Source organism: Arachis hypogaea, chromosome 17, assembly GCF_003086295.3.
Source record: "Arachis hypogaea cultivar Tifrunner chromosome 17, arahy.Tifrunner.gnm2.J5K5, whole genome shotgun sequence".
Lineage (NCBI taxonomy): Eukaryota > Viridiplantae > Streptophyta > Magnoliopsida > Fabales > Fabaceae > Arachis > Arachis hypogaea.
In genome coordinates, this window is record NC_092052.1 from 131840766 (window position 1) to 131861984 (window position 21219).

Consider the following 21219-nt stretch of genomic DNA (forward strand, 5'->3'; position numbering starts at 1 on the left):
CATTCTGTACTTCCTGCATCAAAATAGTAAAAACTTTGGCTGCCAAAATGAATATGTAGGGAGATAAAGGGTCACCCTGTCTTAGGCTCTTTGCGGCTTGATTTTTTTGGACAACTCGCCATTGACCTTAAATCTGTAATTGACACTTCTAACACATTTCATCACTAATTCTACCCATCTTTCATTAAATTCAAACTTTTTTAATACATTCTCAAGAAAATTTCATTCTAATCTATCATACGCTTTATTCATGTCTAACTTGATTGCCATGTTATTAGATCCTCTTCTTCCCTTTCTGTTTAGGCTATGATATATTTCTTGCACGATCACCACATTATCTTGTATCAATCTCCCTCTTACAAATGCACTTTGGATTGGTGAAATTATATTCTCCATTAGTCCTTTCAGCCTCAACACTAAGATCCTTGATATAATATTGTATATGAAATTACAACAACTAATAGGTCTTAGCTAGTTAAGTCCTTACAAATTTTAATTTTCGGGATCAAGACCACTGTGGTTTCACTATTGTATTCCAGCAGTAGCCCGCTTCTGAAAAATTCGTTGACAACCTTACATACCTCCTTCTTGATTACTTTCCAATATTTCTGATAGAATAACCCGTTTAAGCCATTTGGTTTTGGGGCTTTGAGACTCCCCATGCTAAAAATTGCATTCCTTATCTCCTCATCTGAGACCTGAGAAATCCACCCTCTGTCCATTTCTTCTGTGACCCTCATTGAAATCTTGCTTAGGATGTTATCATACCTTTGTCTTTTAGTCGAAGTGAACAATGCTTCAAAATACTCTTCAATGTGCCTCATTATTTTTTCATTCTCTTCCAACCAATAACCTGCTTCATTTTTCAATCTTTCAATGCGGTTTCTCTCTTTTCTCTAGATGATTATTGCATGAAAAAAGGATGTATTCTTATCGCCCCACTTCAATCACTTTAATCTGGATCTCTGGCCCCAAAATTTCTCTTCTTGCTTCCATAATGCTATTATTTTCTCCTTTAAAACTTGTACCCAATTTTGCTTCTCTTCAGTGAAATCTGAATCTTGTAACTTCTTTAACTCTTCTTTCAGCCAATTTATTTCCTTATCTGCCCGTTTGAATGTAGATTTACTCCAATTTTTCAATTCTTCCTTACAATTATTCACCCTTCTTGTTATCCTTGTCCATTCACAGCTCTGTGAGACCTCTTTTTTCCATCCCTTCTTAACAATATTTTCACATTCCTCATGATCAGCCCAAAATGCCTTAAATTTAAAGCTCCTGCTTATCCTATATACCGGTTTTGGGTCTAAACTTAATGGGCAATAATCCGAGCTTATAGCAGGCATAGTCGAAAGTGAAGCATTCTCAAACAAAAGTCTCCATTCCCAATTAACTAATGTCATATCAATCCTTTCTCTAGTTACAAACCCGTTTTTCGGATTACTAAACCAAGTAAATCTACCCTCTTTGAGATCTAAATCCATAAGAGAGTTAGAATCAACAAAGTTTCTGAACTCTCTTACTTGGCTATGTGGCTTTGGGTGTAAATCCATCTTCTCCTCCTGAGTCAAAACGTCATTAAAATCACCTATAAAAAGTTGAGGCTCAACCTTGTTATAATTGATTGCTGTGATTTTCCTCCATTGCTCTTTTCTCTTGCCAAAATTAGGATTGCCATAAATAAAATTACATACCCATGCATTTCTTTTTCTATCAACAATACAGGCCTTTATGTAGCAATCACAGCAAAAGTAAACATCAACATTATATATATCATTTCAAAAGAGACATAGTCCTTCGGACAAACTCCAGAGTTCTATACAAAAAGTATTCTCAAAATGTAGTTTTTTCTTTAATTTCATAATAGATTTTTCCTTTGATCTTGTTTCAATGAGAAAAACTAAAGCTGGCTTGATTTGCTTGCACATATTATGTAATTCAGAAACTGTCACAGGGGCCGCTATCCCGCGACAATTCCAGCTTATGATACTCATGGCTGAGTTGGGAGCATGTTTAGGCCCGCCTCCTCAGCCATTGAGTCTTTTATGATCTCTTCTTTGCTTTGCTGGTCTTCCTCTATTGGTATTGCTCCAGCTGGTTTTGGTGATTACTTGCTCTTTTACCAGCTTTCCAAACTTGTAGGGCAACTTTTTCTCCGAACATATCTCCCATCAACAATTGTTGCTCGTCCTCCCTTTTTCTTTTCAATTTCAGCTTTTTCTCCATTCCTTGTACAAGTTCTATTTCATATTCTATAGCCACTACTAATGCTTTGCTATTGTTGGGCTCTAATCCTTCATCTTTATTTGCAAGTTTAAGTAACAAACACCCCATCTGCTGTTGTATATATCTGCTTCTTATCCTATTCTAACTCTTTGTTTTTACCCCAGTGGTCTCTGCTTGCACTCATATGATCCCTTTTATTGTTATCTTGGGCTTCAATGGCATTGTTTTCTCTTGTAACTCCTTTCATCCTCTCATTTTCCATGTTGTTATTAAACCTTTTAAGTAGTTGTCCAATAGTGAGATTATTATCTTTTTCTTGTGACCCAATTCTAAAATGATGAATATTTTCATTAGACCTTTGGCAGAAGTCAGCCCATGTACCTTTAATTGCAGATTTCTCTCTTAACACACTTGGCCCACCCATTTCTTTGCCCTTCTCATAGATCCTTTTGCTGCCCTTAATATCTTTATTCCCCTTTTCACATTCCCTAGCATCTCTCTCCACTTCTTCTGATTCAGTTTCTCTGACAAGCAGATCTTCTAGGATATTCTTTCCTTTTTCATATCTCTATGATTTTCTTTGCCAGATCTTCTAGGAGCTTTGGCTATACTGTCCTCTTTTATTCCCCATTCTTTTTTCTATGCACTGCCAGCTTTACTCCCTGCTATTTTTTGTGTTGACTCACCTCCCTTCCTCCAATCATGTTCTTCATGCGCCTCCTCTCTCTGGTTCTGCCCTGAGCTACTCTCTTATCTGCTTACCTTGTATTCTTTGTGCTTCAATGCTTTTGCTTGTGCCACTCCCAAACTAGCCGAATACCTTGGTTCCTTTGGGTTCCAGATTGACATTGCTATTGGATTCTTGTACTCCTTCTTGTTATGACCAAAAAATACCATAGTTTAGACAATAGCTCTCCAAGATTCTTTCATACTTAAACTGTATCCATGTCTTTGGATGGCTGAAGGCAAATGTCGATGCAGCATTCAGGAAAGAAAAGGGTATTGGTGCAATATCTGTGGTAGTCATGGATAACAGAAGAAGAATCGTGTTAGGCTTCACACGGAAAATTCAAGCAAATTTAAGCATCATAGCAGAAGCAACAATAATTAGACAAGTCATAATCATAGTTAATAATCTCCAGATGGGAAAGACTCTAATAGAATCTGATAATTTAAAACTCATGCAAGCAATTAAATCCAAGGGTTCAATAGAAAAAATTTCAGCAATTCTTCAAGACATTGATATGCTAATGGAGAAATTACCAAAAAGGGGCTAACTTGGACTCCCAGAAACGGGAATCTCCTCGCTTATGAAATAGCCAAGGTAGCAGAAGTAAGGATATTGCACCATAACTAGAGTACTCAACCACCTGCAGACATCCACAGAATCATCAGAAGTGAAATTCAATTTGATTAAAGTTTGAAGATCAACAAAGAATTAAGTTTTAATAAAAGAGGAACAAAGTGCTATACAATTGAGGACCAAAATGGATTAAGAAGAATCAGAATCCTATACATCACTGTGAGAAACGGGAAGCGGTTTTGACATCACTACATTTTGCCACTTCTTTTGTCGACAACATCAAAATTTGCTAATGCGGCACGTTAAGTAATATCACAATACACACCTAATAATCAATGTTCTGAAAGTCGAACCGAATCGGCCAGTTCGACTGGATTAACCAGAAATCAATTTTCTAACCGATTCGGTTGATGTAGCAAACCACTTTGCAAAAAATCGATGAAAAAATCAGCCGAACCAACAGTTAACTGATGAACCGTCAGAATCGGCTGGAATTTTAGAAGGTTAACCGGTTCAGATTTAAAAAAATCTTCCCCTTTCCCAAAACGAGCTTGTTTAAGTTTTTGGGGAAAAAAAAGAAACGCTCCCAAATCCCAATCCCTCCTCTTTCAGGCGCTCTCTCTCACAAGCAAAAGCAATTACCCTAACTCACCAACTGTGTGTTTGGAGTTCACGTTGGGAAAGAAAGAAGCCCGTTTGAGTGTCTTGAACGTTCTATTTGTATGTTTGGCAATATTTTAGAACTCTGAACCTAGAAGTGCTTTCACCTCTAAACGTAAGTTCAGGTGAAGCTAAAAATTCTAGCTTCTGCCTGATTACAGTTGAGAAATTAGGTGAGAAGTTTATTCCTTTTCTACCAATCCTACACTTCATTTTCTTCTATAAAAAAGATGCAAGTAACCATATAATTCTCATAGTAGTTCTTTGTGTATGTTCTTCGTTCCGATTTTTTTTTTCTTCAAAATCTTTCAGATTTGTTTCAATCATTGCCAATGTAAATATTTTAATTTTTTTTATTATTTTTAGTACTCTTTTTCATATTTTGATTTTTATTGTATTTTTTTATTTATATGATAAATATTTTTTATAATATTTTTTTGTGTTCTGATGTTATTTTTTAGTGTTCTGATGTTATATTTTTATTGTATTTTTTTATTCATATGACAACTATTGTTGATATAAATTCTTATTTTTATTAATTTTTATGATATTTTTACTATTTTTTGTTTATATAAATTTTTTTTATTCTTTATTGTACTATATTTATGTTGTGTATAAAATTTTTTATTTTTTTATTTGGTTTTATTCATATAAATTTTATTCACTTCTTATTGTAATTTTTTGTTCATATGATATATGTTATCGGTTGTAATTATTATATACTTTGTTTGAATGAAATTTTTTTCGTTTTCTTCCATTTTTATTGTACTTCTTACCCTACTTTATTTTCTTTTTTATTATATACAAATTATAAGTAACAAAAGAGTCATGAATAATAAAAATTTATAGTCCAAAATGATACTAAATTAAAGAATATTAATGGTACTTGTTTGGTAGCTCGGCTTCTGCACGGGTCGGATGTGCCAGATGCCTGGAAGTGGTAGGAAATCTGGATTTGGTTCGCCTTCACGCGTCACGGTCTCCCGGGCCAGCGTGAAGGGTGTGAGGTCTAGGCGCGAGGTCCCGTCGAGCTGACGGCTTGGAATGGCGCGCTCCTGCAAAAGGACTCCGACGCTCAAGTCAGTGTTTGTACGAAGGCGGAAGATAGGGTACAGGATAGTTGTCGTACCTCTGGGGAGGGGTAGGGCCCTCCCCTTATATAATCTGTACTAGGGCGGGTCCCACATGGGTAGACACACCTTCCAGGAAGCTTCCTTCCCAGCTGTCAGGTGCCTCGTGGAAGGGGACGTGACATTTGGGTCGCCTCTCGGTTCGGGTTGCGTGAAGCTGTCGAGTCGGCCGGCTACTCAGATTCGGGCATTGGGCCAGCTGGGCCAGGCCGGAACAGTGCCCCAGCGCGCCAGCTATGGTCGTGAGTGCCGTTGTTGGTGCGTTCCTTTCTACTTTCTCTTAGGTTGGGTCCCCGCGGAGTCGGCCGCTCGTGATAGGGGCGTGCCTCCTATGCGCGAGTGGGTTTCGTCCGTTCCTAGGGAACGTCTATCGTCGCCTCGTTCTTTGCGCCTGGCATTCAATGCCAATATGACTGATTTGAAAACCTGGGTGGAAAGTCCATTATGTCCCTGCCTTTTGCGCTATTCAGTGTCAGTTATTCTTCAGTTTTCATTTTCTTTCCTTCACCTTCGCGTTCCATCTTCCCATTTCCAAATCATTCCTGCGTTACTCCTTCTCACATTTCTTTTCAAATTCTCTAGATTCCACTGCCTTGGTCCGCTTCCAATTCAGCTGCATTTCTTTGGAGTTTTCCGTCCTTCTTTGACAACTATCTTTCTGGTAAGCATTTTTTTTTCTTTTATTGTAAATGGATGGATGTTGCTGTTGCTACCGTTACTGTTGCTTGCCATTTTTCTTTCTGTTGTGGCTTATTTTTACGTAGTTCATGTTAGGTAGTTGTTAGAGGGGGTACAATTTTAGGCACATCATTTGTTTTTGGTTTGCCGTACATTAGATTGCCATTTGAATCTTGTCCAGTAGGCTGTAGTGCTAATAGGCCGTAGTGATAGTTTTTGCTTCCTCCAGGTTTCCGACCTACTGAGCTTAATAACTAAGTGGTGCCCCACTGTAGGTATGGCACAATGCCCCGTCGCAAGAGCTCCTGTGGACCGATACGCCTGGGTCACGTCTGACGTGAAAGTACCCCTTCGCGAATAACTTTGGAGGAGCTCATGGAGTTCCGTCAATCCGACCAACTCTGCGGGGGGAGGTCTAGAGGAGGATCACTACGACGTGTTCGTTCCTATGGACCGGGAACAGATATCCCACCTTAACTTAAACACCCCTCGAGTTGCTGACTGGATCTGGATGTACAAGGCGATGTTTACCAGTTTGGGGGTTCGCATCCCCTTCTCCCCCTTCCAGATGGTGCTTCTAAACCGGTGTGATGTGGCACCGTCGCAGCTGCATCCGAATAGTTGGGCCTCCATCCAATGCTTCGAGATGGTCTGTGAATATTTGGAGCTGCCGGTCTCGGTAGAAGTGTTTCTATGGTTTTTTGTGTTGACGAATCCTTCCAAAGAAGGGAGATATAAAAAGGGATATATGTCGTTTCGGGGGGCCCAGGGTAGACGGATCTCGGGTTGTTCGAAGATTCCTGTCATGGTTTTAAAGAAAAATATTTCAAGGTTTGGCCTGCCGAAGGTCAGCATCCCTTCTGGTTGACTTTGGAGGGGGAATGCCGCATCCCGACCTATTGGATCTTCAGGGCCGAGGCCAATGCGTTCATGAAAGTGACTTACAAGGGTTTGACCCAAAAAAATAAAAATGTTGCCGACGTGTTGTTGGCTATCTTTGGCAAAAACAATGTCAACCCTCACCTTCTGATGGGTGATCGTGAGATAGGTAAAGCTTATATAAGTAAGTTGCCAGGTAGTCGTTACTGTAGATTCTTCTTGCATTAGTTATTTTTCTGCTTTAATTTGTAACTCCTTTGCCTTCTCTATTTCAGTGTCCATGGCTGCCGAGCAGGTTGGACTCGAGAACTTGATGGCCCAGTTTCTCCCTGGGCAAAGCGATGACAGCTCTGCCACCTAAGCTGCCGATGCGCCGTCCTCTCCTAATCCTGTGCTTCAGTCAGCTCTTCCTCCTCCTCCTCTTCCTCCTCCTTCGGGACCCGTTGGCCCAAGCGCTGCTGCAGCTCCTAGCAGCAGCGTGATCCCTCCTTCTGAAGAGGAGCCCGTCGACGGGCCCAGTGCTCCCCACCTGATCATCGTCAAGAACCCCCGAAAAAGCAAATTGACTTCCAGCCCTAAAGGGGCGCTTACGGTGATGGAGAAGAACTTCGACGCTGGGGGGTTTATCGACTCGCAACTCATGCTGGGCACCGACGAGTTCTTCCATGGGGGAGATCTAGCTGCTCAAGCCAGGTGGATCTACCGGTGTATGCTTAGGGCCGCGACCATTGCGAGGAGGGCGGAGCCCGTCCTAACCCAAGCTGGGGTGCTGGATAGGAAGTACCGCTTGTCTCTTCAAGAGGTCGCCAGCTTAAAGGCTGAGGTGAAGGCCTTGCAGGTGAAGTTGGTTGATACTGAGGAGAAGTTAAAAACTTCCGACGCAACTGTGGCCCGTCTTACCGATCGTGAGATGACCCTGGAGAGCCAACTCAACTCTTCCCGTGGTCAAACTTCTGCAGCGGAAACCAAAATTGCCAACTTAGAGGCCGAGTTGGAAGAGGCCGTTAAGTCGGCGAAGGATGCTAAAATAGAGGTGGCGGGGATGAAGGGGCAGGTCGCCAGTTTGAAGAAGAAGAATAAAGAGACAGTTAAGAACGCTCGCGAGGTGATTGCTGGTACTGAAGAGGCGATCAAGGCGCAGATTAAACTGCTTTTCCTTGACTTTGATACCTCCGCTATTGGTGCTTTCAAGACTATCCGGGACGGTCAGATTGTTGACATCCCGGTGAAGTGACTTGTGAATACTTGTAACATTTTCAGCCGTAGTGGCCTTTTGTTTTATGTATTTTGTGTATGGTATTTTTTCAACCGAACTGTTTACCGTTATGTTTAACAAACGATTAACTTTAGAGGCAGCTCGTGGCTGTTATTAACCGTTTTAAATTGTGTGGCCTTTACTTCGATAGCTGTCAAGTAGTAGTTGCAAACTTATTGGCTCCTGGGGTGATCAATCCCAGGGTGCCGTTATGTCAATAATTAATGAGCAACAAGATAAAACAACTGAATTATGCATTAAGAAACAGAAGTCGCGAATAAGAAAAAAATGACTAAAAGTTTGAACAAAGCGTAATTAAGGCATACTTAGTGATAATTTAACAAAGTGGGACAAGTGAATTGAACAGAAAACAGGTGTTACTAGATCGGTGACCCACTTGGTCATTGGTCCTGCTGTAGATTTCTAAGAGTAGAACCTCTTCAGGTTCACCGCATTCCACGTCTTCGGCACCTCTGTTTCGTCCAGTCATTCAAGCTTGTAAGCCCCGTTTCCGACTACCTCTTTTACTCTGTATGGGCCTTCCCAGTTAGGTGCCAGCTTCCTTTCTCCGAGAGTCGGTAAGCCCATATCGTTGTGTCGTAAAACGAGGTCGTTTGGTTCAAAACTCCTCTTTAGCACTTTGGCGTTGTACTGTAGGGCTATTTTCTGTTTCAACGCCGTTTCTGACAAGTGAGCCATCTCCACAGCTTCCTTGACCCTGCCAAGTAATAACCGTGGGCTCGGCTCCCCGACTTCTACAAGAATCACTGCATCAACTCCATAGGTGAGTCAGAAAGGCGTCTCCCCGGTGGAGGATTGTAGTATTGTTCTGTAGGACCATAGGACTGATGCGAGTTCGTCTGCCCATGCTCCTTTCTTCTGGTCAAGCCATTTCTTAAGGCCTTGGAGGATGACTTTCTTTGCGGCTTCAACCTGGCAATTGGTCTATGGGTGCTTTACTGACGAGAACCTCTTCTTTATCCTTAGGCCAGTAAGGAACTCCCCAAACTTTTTATCGGTAAACTATGTCCCGTTGTCTGATATTACAATCTATGGAATCCCAAATTTGGAGATCACTTGCCTCCACATAAATTTTCAGCAATTTACTGACGATATGCTGGCTAGCGGCTCCGCCTCGACCCACTTAGTGTAGTAGTCAATGGCTACTATCAGGTACTTAACCTGCCCGGGACCTAACAGGAAGGGCCCCAAAAGGTCAACTCCTCACTGGTTGAAAGGTCGGGAGGCCATGACCAAACTCAACTCCACTGCCGGGGTCCTGTAGAAGTTGGCATTTTCTTAACACTTCTTGCACCTTTTCACGAATTCTTGGGAATCCGTCATCATCGAGGGCCAATAGTAACCGACCCTAATGAGCTTCCGAGCTAGGGCCTTTCCACCGATGTGGTGGTCGCAACATCCCTCGTGGACCTCGCTCAAGACGTAGTCCGTCTGATCGGGGCACTGGCACTTTAGCAGGGGTTGGTTCAGTCCTCTTTTGAACAGTTGACCCTGTACTGTCACGTACTTGACCGCTTCCCTCCTTATCACTTTTGCAGCCTTCTCATCCTCAGGGAGCTTCCTATTCTCCAATAAGTCGGTAATCGGATCCATCCATGAGGGGGTGTTGGCTGCCTAGGTTACGCACAAGGTGACCGTTGGTTCCTTTACCAATCCTTGGATTAGGGATCGATTTCCCAAACCTGGCTTCGTGCTTGCCAGCTTTGACAGGAGGTCAGCTTGTGTGTTCCTTTCTCTCGGAACGTGCTGCACCATGACCTCGTCAAATTCTTTGCTCAAATTTTTTACCATTTTCAAGTCCTTCTGTAACAAGGAATCTCTTGCTTGGTAGGTTCCATTGATTTGGAAAGTGATGACTTGAGAGTCGCTTTTTATCTCTACCCTGGATGCCCTGACCTCCTTTGATAAGAGCAGACCTCCTATGAGGGCCTTGTACTCTGCCTGCTTGTTAGAGACTGAGAAGTCAAACTTGATGGACTGCTCGTATATCATTCCGGTTGGGCTTTCGAGGATTATCAATGCCCCCCCTGAACGTTTGGTTGGAAGCTCCGTCGACGTGGAGCTTCCACCGTGTGTCCGTGACCTCGTGAGGGTCCCTCATTACTTCCACCAGGAAGTCGGCCATCGCCTGGGCTTTGATCGCGTGTCTGGGCTCATATTGCAGATCGTACTAAGACAGCTCTACTGAGCAAGTCATCATCCATCCTGCCAGGTCGGGTTTTTGTAGGACCTGGCGAATCACTTGTTCTATCATGATGGTGATCCGGTGCCCTTGGAAGTACTGTCTCAACCTTCAAGACGAGATCAGGAGTGTATAGGCTAGTTTTTCCAATTTGCTGTATCTGAGCTCTGCACCTTGTAGCGCTTTGCTAATGAAGTAAACCAGCTGGATCTTTCCATCTTCCCGGACAAGGATGGCCGCCAAGGCCTCGTCTATCACAGCTAGGTATAGGAATATTGTCTCACCGTCCTTGGGCTTACCAAGGACTGGTGGTGCTGAAAGTAGGGGTGTACATGGGGCGGGCCACACCGGGTTTGGCTTAACCCAGACTCGACTCGAAATATAGACAGGGCCTAATTTTTAGATCCTAACCCGATCCTAAACCTGATGAAACCTACACAGCTTCGGGCCGGGTGAAAATCGGGTAAAAATCGGGTAAAAACCGGGTCTTTAGCATGTAAAAATCACCTAATCTCCAACCATTATTTTACAATTTACATAGTAAAATCCACTTAAAAAATATAACAAGAATCAACCCTTCTCTAAACTTAAAGCATAACCATAATCAATACTAATATTGTCTAATAACACCAAATATTTAAATCAATATAAATAACACAATATTAGGGATTAGTCTAAAGTCTTATGCATTTTAAACATAAAACATTAACTTATAATCTTATAATGACTAATGACACAAAATATTAAGGTTTACAATATTTAAATTCCACATAAGAATAGCCATCATCCATCACTAATAACACAAAATATTAATTGTGTTTGATGACCGGGCCACCGGACCGAGTTCGGGTGACCCAAGCTATGGCCCGGACCCGACCCGAAATAATGACCGGGTCTATTTTTGAGACCCTTACCCGGCCCTAGACCCGATGAAATCACATTAAATTAGCCCCTAAAGTGTTCGGGGCCGGATCGGGTCTTCGGGCGGGCCGGGCCATGTACACCCCTAGCTGAAAGTATGCTTTTGAAATGGTTGAAAGCTTCTTCACAAGCCGGGGTCCATTCGAAGACTATCCCTTTCTTCATGAGGTTGAAGAAGGGAAGAGCTTTGGCCGCCGATGCGCCGAGGAAGCGAGATAGGGCTGTAAGTCTTCCGGCCAACCTTTGCACGTCCTTGATGCACCCTGGGCTTGTCATTCGCAGAATGACTTCGCAATTGTCAGGGTTAGCCTCGACCCCCCTTTGGGTTATCATGAAACCTAGGAACTTCCCGGCTTCCATGGCAAAAGCGCATTTGAGGGGGTTAAGTCTCATATTGTGTCTACGAAGGGACATGAACACGATCTCCAGATCACCGACTAAGTCTTCTGGTCGGCTGGTCTTTACCAGGATTCCACGTACACCTCCATCAATTTCCCGATTAGATTACTAAAGACTTTGTTCATGAGTCTTTGGTAAGTCGCCCCAGCATTCTTCAATCCAAAGGGCATCACCTTGTTGCAGTAAGTGCCCCCTGGCATTATGAACGCCGTTTTTCTTCATCAGGTCGGTGCATCGGTATCTGGTTATACCCATAGTACACATCCATGAAGCTCAGAAAATGATAGCCTGCAGCCGCGTCCACTAGGGTATCAATGTTATGGAGGGGGAAAGAGTCCTTGGGACATACTTTTTTGAGGTCCAAATAATCAACACACATCCTCCACTTTTCATTTGCCTTTTTGACAAGGACTATATTCGATAACCATGTCGAGTAGTCAAGTTCCCTGATGAACCCTGCTTCTAACAAGCTGGCCGTCTGCTTGGCTACCTCGTTGGCTCTTTCATGGGACATCTTCCTTCGTCTTTTTGGCCACGGGCTTGGCATCCGGCCCCACGGCTAGTCGATGCGACATGAACTCAGGGTCAACACCTGGCATGTCAGCTGGTGTCCAGGCGAATAGGTCGTCGTTTGCCTTTATGGCCTTCATGAGGGGCTCTTTCAAGAAGTGAGGGAGGTTCCTGTTCACAAAGGTGAATTTGTCCTTTGTGTCCCCGACCCTGAATTTCTCCATATCCCCTTCGGGTTCAGGCCTCGGTTTGTCGTCGACCCGGGCGTCTAAGTTGGCCAGAAAGACCCCCGATGCTTCCTTCGTTCTCTTCTTTAGGGAGAGGCTGGCGTTGTCGCACGCAACTGCTGTTTCTAAGTCCCCCCTAAGGGATCCCGCCGATCCATCATCGGTAACAAATTTCACGACCAAAAGTTTTGTGCATATCACAGCAGAGAATTTGTTAATTGTTTTCCTCCCCAGGATGACATTGTAGGCCGTGGAGTCCCTTAGTACGACAAACTCCACCATTACCGATCTCTTTCCTTGTCCTCTTCCGATGCAAACCGGGAGGGAGACCACCCCGTCGGGCTTTATGAAGTTGTCTCCTAAACCGACCACTTTGTGCTGATGAGTTTTCAGGTTGGCTTCCCAGAGCCCCAAGGCGTCGAAGATGTTCCTGAACATGATGTTAGAGTTGGCGTCGGTGTCGACAAGGATTCATTTGACCAAGCCTGTTCTGACTCTCACCGTGATCACCATGGGGGGTTCTCCGAGATGTCATGGAACCACTGGTCCTCTGGCCCAAACGATATCCTTGGAGTTTCCTTGGAGGAGGCCTTAAGGCTACTTGACGACACGGCCAAGATCTTAGCGTCCTTTTTTGTTACGGACTTAGACCTGGGGGTGTGTCCCTTCCGACTACAACGTTAACGACAGTGAGGCCGCAGTCATTGTCCCCCTCGGGTTCAGGACTCAGCTTCACGGCTCGACTTATGTCCTCATTGGAGTGCTCACGCTCTCTTCTGCTGGGTTCCCTTATGAACTGTGAGAACTCCGTCAGTTTGCCTTTGCGAATAGCTTGTTCTAAAGCATCCTTTAAATCGAAGCAGTCCTGGGTTTTATGGCCGTAGCCCTTGTGGTAGTCGCAGTACAGGCTCTTGTTCCCGCCGGTTTTGTCCTTGAGTTGTCGGGGTTTCGACAAGATGCCCTTTTCGGCTATCTGCTGGTAGACCTCAACGATCGGGGCCGTCAGAGGGATATAGTTTGTGAACTTTCCAACTCGGGGAAAGAGCTTGAAAGGCTTGGCCGGTCCTCCGTCCTTGGAGGGTTCTTTCGGCCTTTCGCTGTGCCCAGGTTGACGGGGAGGGGGAGAGGCTGGTTGCCATTTATTGGTCGCCACAACCTGGCTCACCTCCTCATCATTGATGTATTCTCTCGCAATGTTCTGGATCTTTTGCATGGTCCAAACAGGCTTGGTGTGACGTGTTTCCTAAAGTCTTCATTTGACAGCCCGTTCGTCAGGCATAAGCTGGCCACCGAGTCGGTTTGACCATCAATCTCCAAGCATTTGTCGTTGAACCTGTCGAGATACTTCCTGGTCGGCTCCCCATTTCTTTGGGTTACCCCAAGGAGGTTGATCGGGTGCTTGGCTTTAGCAATACTCGTGGTGAATTGTGATAGGAAGCTGCGCGTTATGTCCACGAAGGTCGTCACGGACCCTTGTGAGAACGCATTGAACCATCAGATTGCCGGTCTTGCCAGGGTCACGGGAAAAGCACAACACTTCACCGCGTCGCCCACACCCTCGAGGTTCATTCTGGCCTTAAAGGATGTTAAGTGTTCCTGGGGGTCTTGGGTTCTGTCATACTTCATGTCCGTTGGCTTGTCGAAGTGTTTCGGCAGCCGGACCTTGAGGATGGAGTGGTGAAAAGGGGTTACTCCCATGATTATGAGGTCTCTTCGCCTTCTCGGCCTTTCTCTGCTCTCTCCCCGGCTTTTCGACTCAGCATGAGTTGTGAAGGATTGGGCGTAGATGACGGGGTCTTGTCGCCTTCTCGGTCTTTCCCTGCTCTCATGATGGCCCTCTGATTCAGCGTGGGCCGAGGGAGACCGAGCGCCCGTTCTACGTCGGATTTGGTTCCTCCGGGGGCTTCTTCCCCGGGATCCCATTCTCTGCTCAGGAGATCGAGTAGGAGAGAGGCTCGGGCTAGGTTGGTAACGATCCCTAGCTGCAAGCTCCCTCTCAAGGTTTTGCACTCTGTGGCGCAACTCCTGCATGATTCTCGCGTTGTCGCCCCCCGTCCCCCCGAAAGGATGCCTTTCATGGGAGCGGAAGGGGAGTTCATTCCTGCGAGAGGGGGATCTCGTGTGTTTGTGAGAGGAAGCTAGGGAGGATCCCTTGTTCCCCACAGACGGCGCCAATATTCGGTAGCTCGGCTCCTGCACGGGTCGGATGTGCCAGATGCCTGAAAGTGGTAGGGAAACTGGATTCAGCTCGCCTTCGCGCGTCAGGGTATCCCTGGCCAGCGTGAAGGGAGTGAGGTTGAGGCGCGAGGTCCCGCCGAGCTGACGGCTTGGAATGGGGGGGAGCCTACAAAAGAACTTCGACGCTCAAGTCAATGTCTGTACGAAGGTGGCAGATAGGGTACAGGATAGGTGTCGTATCTCTGAGGAGGGGTAGAGCTCTCCCCTTATATAATCTGTACTAAGGCGGGTCCCACATGGGCAGACCCACCTTCCAGGAAACTTCCTTCCCAGCTTTCAGGTGCCTCGTGGAAGGGGAGGTGACATTTGGGTCACATCTCGGTTCGGGTTGGGTGAAGCCGTCGAGTTGGCCGATTACTCGGATTCGGGCATTGGGTCGGGCCGGAACAGTACTAAAAAATTATAGAACATTTTCTTTTTGTTTGACATTATAAAAAATTATAGAACATTTTTTTTTTGTTTAACATTATAAAATGTATAGTACTCCCTTTAGTGTTTTTATGTATTAAAATATATTTTGTCAACTTTTATATGTTACTTTAATTTAGTAAGTAAATATTAATTTTATTATAAATAAATTAATAAAATTTATTCAAATATTTAAAGTAAAATGATAGGATAATATAAAAATTATTTAAATTGATATCTCTTTTAGTAATTTTTCATCTAAAAGTGATTTTGAGTAATATAATCCAAACAACATTTATATGTAGTTATTTTCATTGAGATGATTTTTTTAATAAATTAATAGTTAATTTATTTGAAATTTGATTATTTAATTATGATTAAATTATCATCCTTTTAATATAATAGTTATATTTATAATTAAATGTTTTGTTTGATTTTATTTATTGATTAAATTTTATTGTGATTTTGATCACAATAAAAGGAATAAGATGCAAAATATTTTTTGTTTGTTTCTCATATATATAAGTGTATATATAAAGATCAAATTTGATTTGATAATTTTTAAAGCTAAAAGTTAGTACACTGAAGGATTACTATGTGTTCATAACACACGCAGCGGAAGAAAATAAAGTAATCCTTAAAGATCTATTTTGTGCTTAAACTTTATTCCAATAATATATAGATAGTAGACTGTAGATCAGATCTAAAATACCTGAGTACGCTAGTAAAAATCACTTTCTCCTTCGATGGTACGAAGGCGCTATGCGTATCCATACCGAGACCAACCTTTGCTGTCAACTCCTTGACGAATGGACATCTGATCTAAATTGAGAAACCTCATGCAACTCTTTGCACACCATAAAATTCTTCTCCAAGAATTAGACTCACATACATTTATGTGCATAGAGGTAAAGGAATAACAACCCTTGTTATTCTCTCTGTCTTTCTCATATTTTCCTCTACTCTTGACATACATATATATAGTATGAGATTTGTTACTGATTTTAAATTTGATTCTCAATTCAAATTTAAATCATATCTTTAAATTCCAAATCTAAATCCTTTAAATTTTATGAATCATATCATAACAATTTAAAACATAATCGATTTGGATCTCATCCAAATTTATAATTCAAATTCAGAAATAGAATAACTAATTATTCTCAAATCTCATTTAATATTCTCAATTATCATATTATTATTATATTCTTGGTGCTAGCAAAGAATATAATAATATTCCATTTGAATTAATATAATTATTTATTTGATCAAATCAAAATAATAATTAAATAATTCTACAGCAAAGATTAGAACACTCGTTAGTGTGTGACCCCATAGGTTCAATACTAAGCGGGTAGTAAATTAGTCATACTAAATTTACTAATCAAGGTTGACGTCTAGCAACACTCCTCAACGACCCGATAGTATGAAGTAATATATTTTTACTAAGAACCTCAGAAGAACAAAGTATAATTCCTTCCATCTTTCCAGCTCTTGGTTAACCTTTAGAGTATGGTTTAATTGTCAAACTCTAACTTGTTACCATTATTATAATGAACCGTGAATGACCTAAGAAACTCATTTCTTCATTCATTCAATTCCCTTGGCCAAGGTTTTATTCATCTCAATCATTATAATCATAGAGCTCAAACTCTTTACCGAGAGTTGACAGATTCCTTATTGACTAATCATTAATTCTATAAGTATTTAAATCATACCCAATATCCATTCAACTAGCACCCTAGAGTATTAGGTGTCCGGAATCAAAGTATAATAAATACATTGTTAATTACTATGACAGTCGCAAGTCAAAGGAAACTCTATTACTGTGTTCATCTTGAGAATATTCTATTGACAAATATACGGTAATTATAACCATTAGGAATTCTCAAAGTGAGTCAGTTCAATGGTCATATCTCTATATGCACCATATATATATATAATTTAATAAATGAGATCTATTAATCTTCATCCAATGAAGACCATTATATATATATATATATATATATATATATATATATATATATATATATATATATATATATATATATATATATATATATATTGATCTTTCCGGATTATTAATGTCCTTTTTAATAATCCTATGACCAAGAACAATTTAGATTAAATTATAAAAGATTTATCTCTCAATATTATGATCACTATCACAATGATAAATATCTAAATTTAATCAAGGACTTTATTATATTAACATTTTAGTATAATAACAATAACAAATTATTTGAGACATGATTGATTGGATTGTGGTCATACTCCTTATTTCCAACAATTTTACTATAATCCATTTTGATATAAAGATTGTCAAACATAAATCACGTTAACACAAACTTACTTTTCATCAAAATCAAGTTTGCAAAATCAATTTTATGCAAACTTCCGTTTGCAAACTGTAATTCAAATACACACTAACTCTAAATACCTCTCTCTCTCTCACTTCGTGCCCAACCAGCAGCTGTAGCTAGCGCCTAGCCTTGCGGTCGCCGAACACTTCTCCTCACGCATGTTGCCGTCGGCAGTGACAGACAGAGGGTCAGATCGAAGCTTGTGGTTGTCTTCTCTACGTCAACGTCATCTCCTCTTTAACCCTGATTAGTTTATTTGATTCCTCCTTTGTTGGTCAGTTTGCTCGATCCTCGTCTCTATCTCACCTTTTCTCCCTCGCCGTCAGCTTGGTTTCTCTCTCGCAGGTTTCGTTCTTTTCTCGCCCTCTGTTTCCTTCCTCCGTCACCGTATTTTTGGTTCCTCCTTCGCTGCCAATAAGCTCCCGCTTGTTCATTTTTTTTTGGTTAATTTTTATGATTTTAAATTTCTGTTTTTTATGATTCTGAACCTGAAATATTTGAATAATGAGTTTTTGATTATTTTATTATTTTATTATTTAATTTTGTATGAAACTAGAATAAATTTTGATTATTGATTTCATATTATTTTTGTTGATGCTGTTCTGTTTGTTAAATGGCTGTGTTGATGGTGGTATTTTGTTAAATTTTTTAGAATAATTTTGTTGATAGTTAATTTTTTTGCTGAGTTAATTTTTTGATTGTGGTGTTATGGGTTTTGCTGAGTTAATTTATTTAAAACTATTTCTGATTATGTTGTTGGTTGTATGATGAAGATGGAACAACTTAAAATAACTTTTTAATAATTTTATTTTATATTTAGTTAAATCAATTGAATTCTGGTTAACTTTTGGTTGAATTATTGAACTATTGGACCAATTATTTTATTTGTTTATTGATTGGTACGGTTATCGTAACTTTGCTAATAATCTTAATTAGTGGCTAACATGATAAATTTATGAAATTAAATCAAATTAATTCTAAATTGAGATATTCTAATACTTTAAGATCTTCTTTAGTTAAGTTTTAATTTGATTTAATTTAATAAACTTATCATATTAATAGATAATTATAATTTTTAAGTGTATATTGTAGTATCACTTAATATGTCATGTTAAAAATTTTTTTGACACTATTATTAAAAAAATAATAAAAGAACTTATATGATTAACAAGTGATGTTTTAAAAACTAATTTTACCCTTTAAAAGAAAGGTTTTACGCGTTTAAAACCTTGCATTTGTTTGTTTGTTTGAAGATTTCTTCATGGGTGAGACAATTAGGGCCCCGCAATGGAAACATTGGAATGTGTTGGTACTTGATAGCCTACCAGCCAATGACATGATATTATGTGCCACCAAAATTTGGGGCCCATTATTTTGCCAACCATACATTTCATGCAGCATATATCATCGTCGTTCAGGTGGAAGAGCTATTTCGGATTAATTTTATTTTTGAGTCCATAAGATACGAGTTAAACCTTAAGGTACTCCTTAAGATTAGTTAATTGCATAAAAAAGTTTTCCAAAATTTTAATTGTATTATAAAAATCTTTTGAGATTGAAAATTTTCTATCATGTTGGTGTTTACCTTTTTTTGGGTCAAATTATTTCTTAGATCATAAATGATTTAACACAATTTTTTTATACTGAAGTTAGATAAATTGAAATTGTTATAAGTTTATTGAGTAAATTTTTGTAGTGACTTCTGAGATTCATGTGATTATTCATTCAGTTCTTGAGATTTTAATTTTATTATAGTAATTTTATAGTAATTTTTTAGATTGAATTCCGGACACCATAATAACCTTTGAGCATCTTTTTAGTGATGACTCAACTATTTCAATACTGATGTAGTTATTTTGTGCCACACTGGAGTGTGTGATGACTAACTTAGGTGGCAAAATTATAAATTAGACCCAATTTGGTCTCTCCCTCTCTATTTAACCTTAATATTTTTTGGTCTCTTCCAAATCTTGTGAACCTTACCTTCTTTTTCTTCCTCATTTTCATCTGATTCTTCTTCTTCCTCCGATAGACTTCTTTTTCGTTCTTGCTATCTCTCTTTGAAGCAAGCAACAATGGCACTTCCATCCGCATTTCAGGAACGACTCCACCATTCTTATTTAAAACTTCCAATATTTTCTATGCATCCAAAAAAACTCAGTGTAATCAAGCTCTTGTTTGTTGCAGGCGGAGAAAGAGTTACAAGCAAATAAATCTCACATTTTGGTCTCCAATCTCGCCAACCCAGAGTCTAAAACTTATCTAATAAGTCCCCACCATCTTAATTTTGTCTAAAACTTATCTCTCTTTTCATGTAACTCCTAAAACTCATTCACCTCGTTATGAATAAACCTAAAATACCAAAAAAATCAACTTCCAATTCCAATTCTAATTTCAGAAGAGTAATTAAGAGAAATGGCATTAACTTAAAAAGTTAGGAGAAGAAATCGTATTTGGCTTTAAAGTTATGGATTTAAGAAGTGAGAGAAAAAGTTGAAATTATGGAAATAAAACAATTCAAGTAGATTGTGGACGAGTTTGTGGTGAAATATCGAAGAGAGGTTTAGGGTTCGAGTTCGAGTAATAAAGTAAATGAGGTAACATTGACACCACAATCTGATTTTTATGTATGCTACATTAAAGTTGAGTCCAAGAAAAAAAGAATGTTAGAGAGAGAGAGAGAGACCAGCTATCCTGAGGGAAACTTCGGAGGGAACCAGCTACTAGACGGTTTGATTAGTCTTTCGCCCCTATACCCAAGTCAGACGAACGATTTGCACGTCAGTATCTCCGACTTTGTGAAATGACTTGAGAGGTGTAGGATAAGTGGGAGCCGGAAACGGCGAAAGTGAAATACCACTACTTTTAGCTTGACTCTAGTCCGACTTTGTGAAATGACTTGAGAGGTGTAGGATAAATGGGAGTCGGAAATAGCGAAAGTGAAATACCACTACTTTTAACATTATTTTACTTATTCCGTGAATCGGAGGCGGGGCATTGCCCATCTTTTTGGACCCAAGGCTGGCTTCGGCCGGTCGATCCGGGCGAAAGACATTGTCAGAGAGAGAGAGAGCTAAACTAACCATTAAAAGACTTAAGTCATCATCTAAAAGATGCACACAGATTACTATGGTATTTGGAGTTCAATCCGGAAGACTATTATGGTAAAATTGGAACTTTGAAGACCAAATTGCATAATTTTGTGAAAACCTTAAGGACTGTTATAGGAATTTACTCTAATTTTAACGCTGTATACTTAATTAAAGAGTAAAGTATCGTTTTTGTCTCTAACGTTTGGGGTAAATCCTATTTGTGTCCCTAACGTTTAAATCGTCTTATTTGTATCCCTAACGTTTGTAAAAGTGATTCAATGTTATCCTGCCGTCAATTATATATCATGAGCGCTTTAGTTTGAGTTTTAAAAATCTCTTCTTGAAGTTAAAATACAAATGTCTAGGATAGAATCGATGATCTACTCTGAAAATAGCTCATCATATGTTGAAACTAATTCCTACAACATTAACATAATTCACTTTTCTAGGGACATAATTGAATCTAAACACAAATAGTGGGTATAATATTAAAATCGAACACATCCAAGTGAGACCTAATTGAGAATGAATACATCCAAGTGAGAATAATTGAAAAATATAATCTGATTTATTAGTATAATTGATAGTAGGATAATATTGAATCACTTTTATAAACGTTAAGGATACAAATAGAACAATTTAAACGTTAGGGACATGAATAGGACTTACCCCAAACGTTAAGGACAAAAACGATACTTTACTCCTTAATTAAATGACATTATTTAAT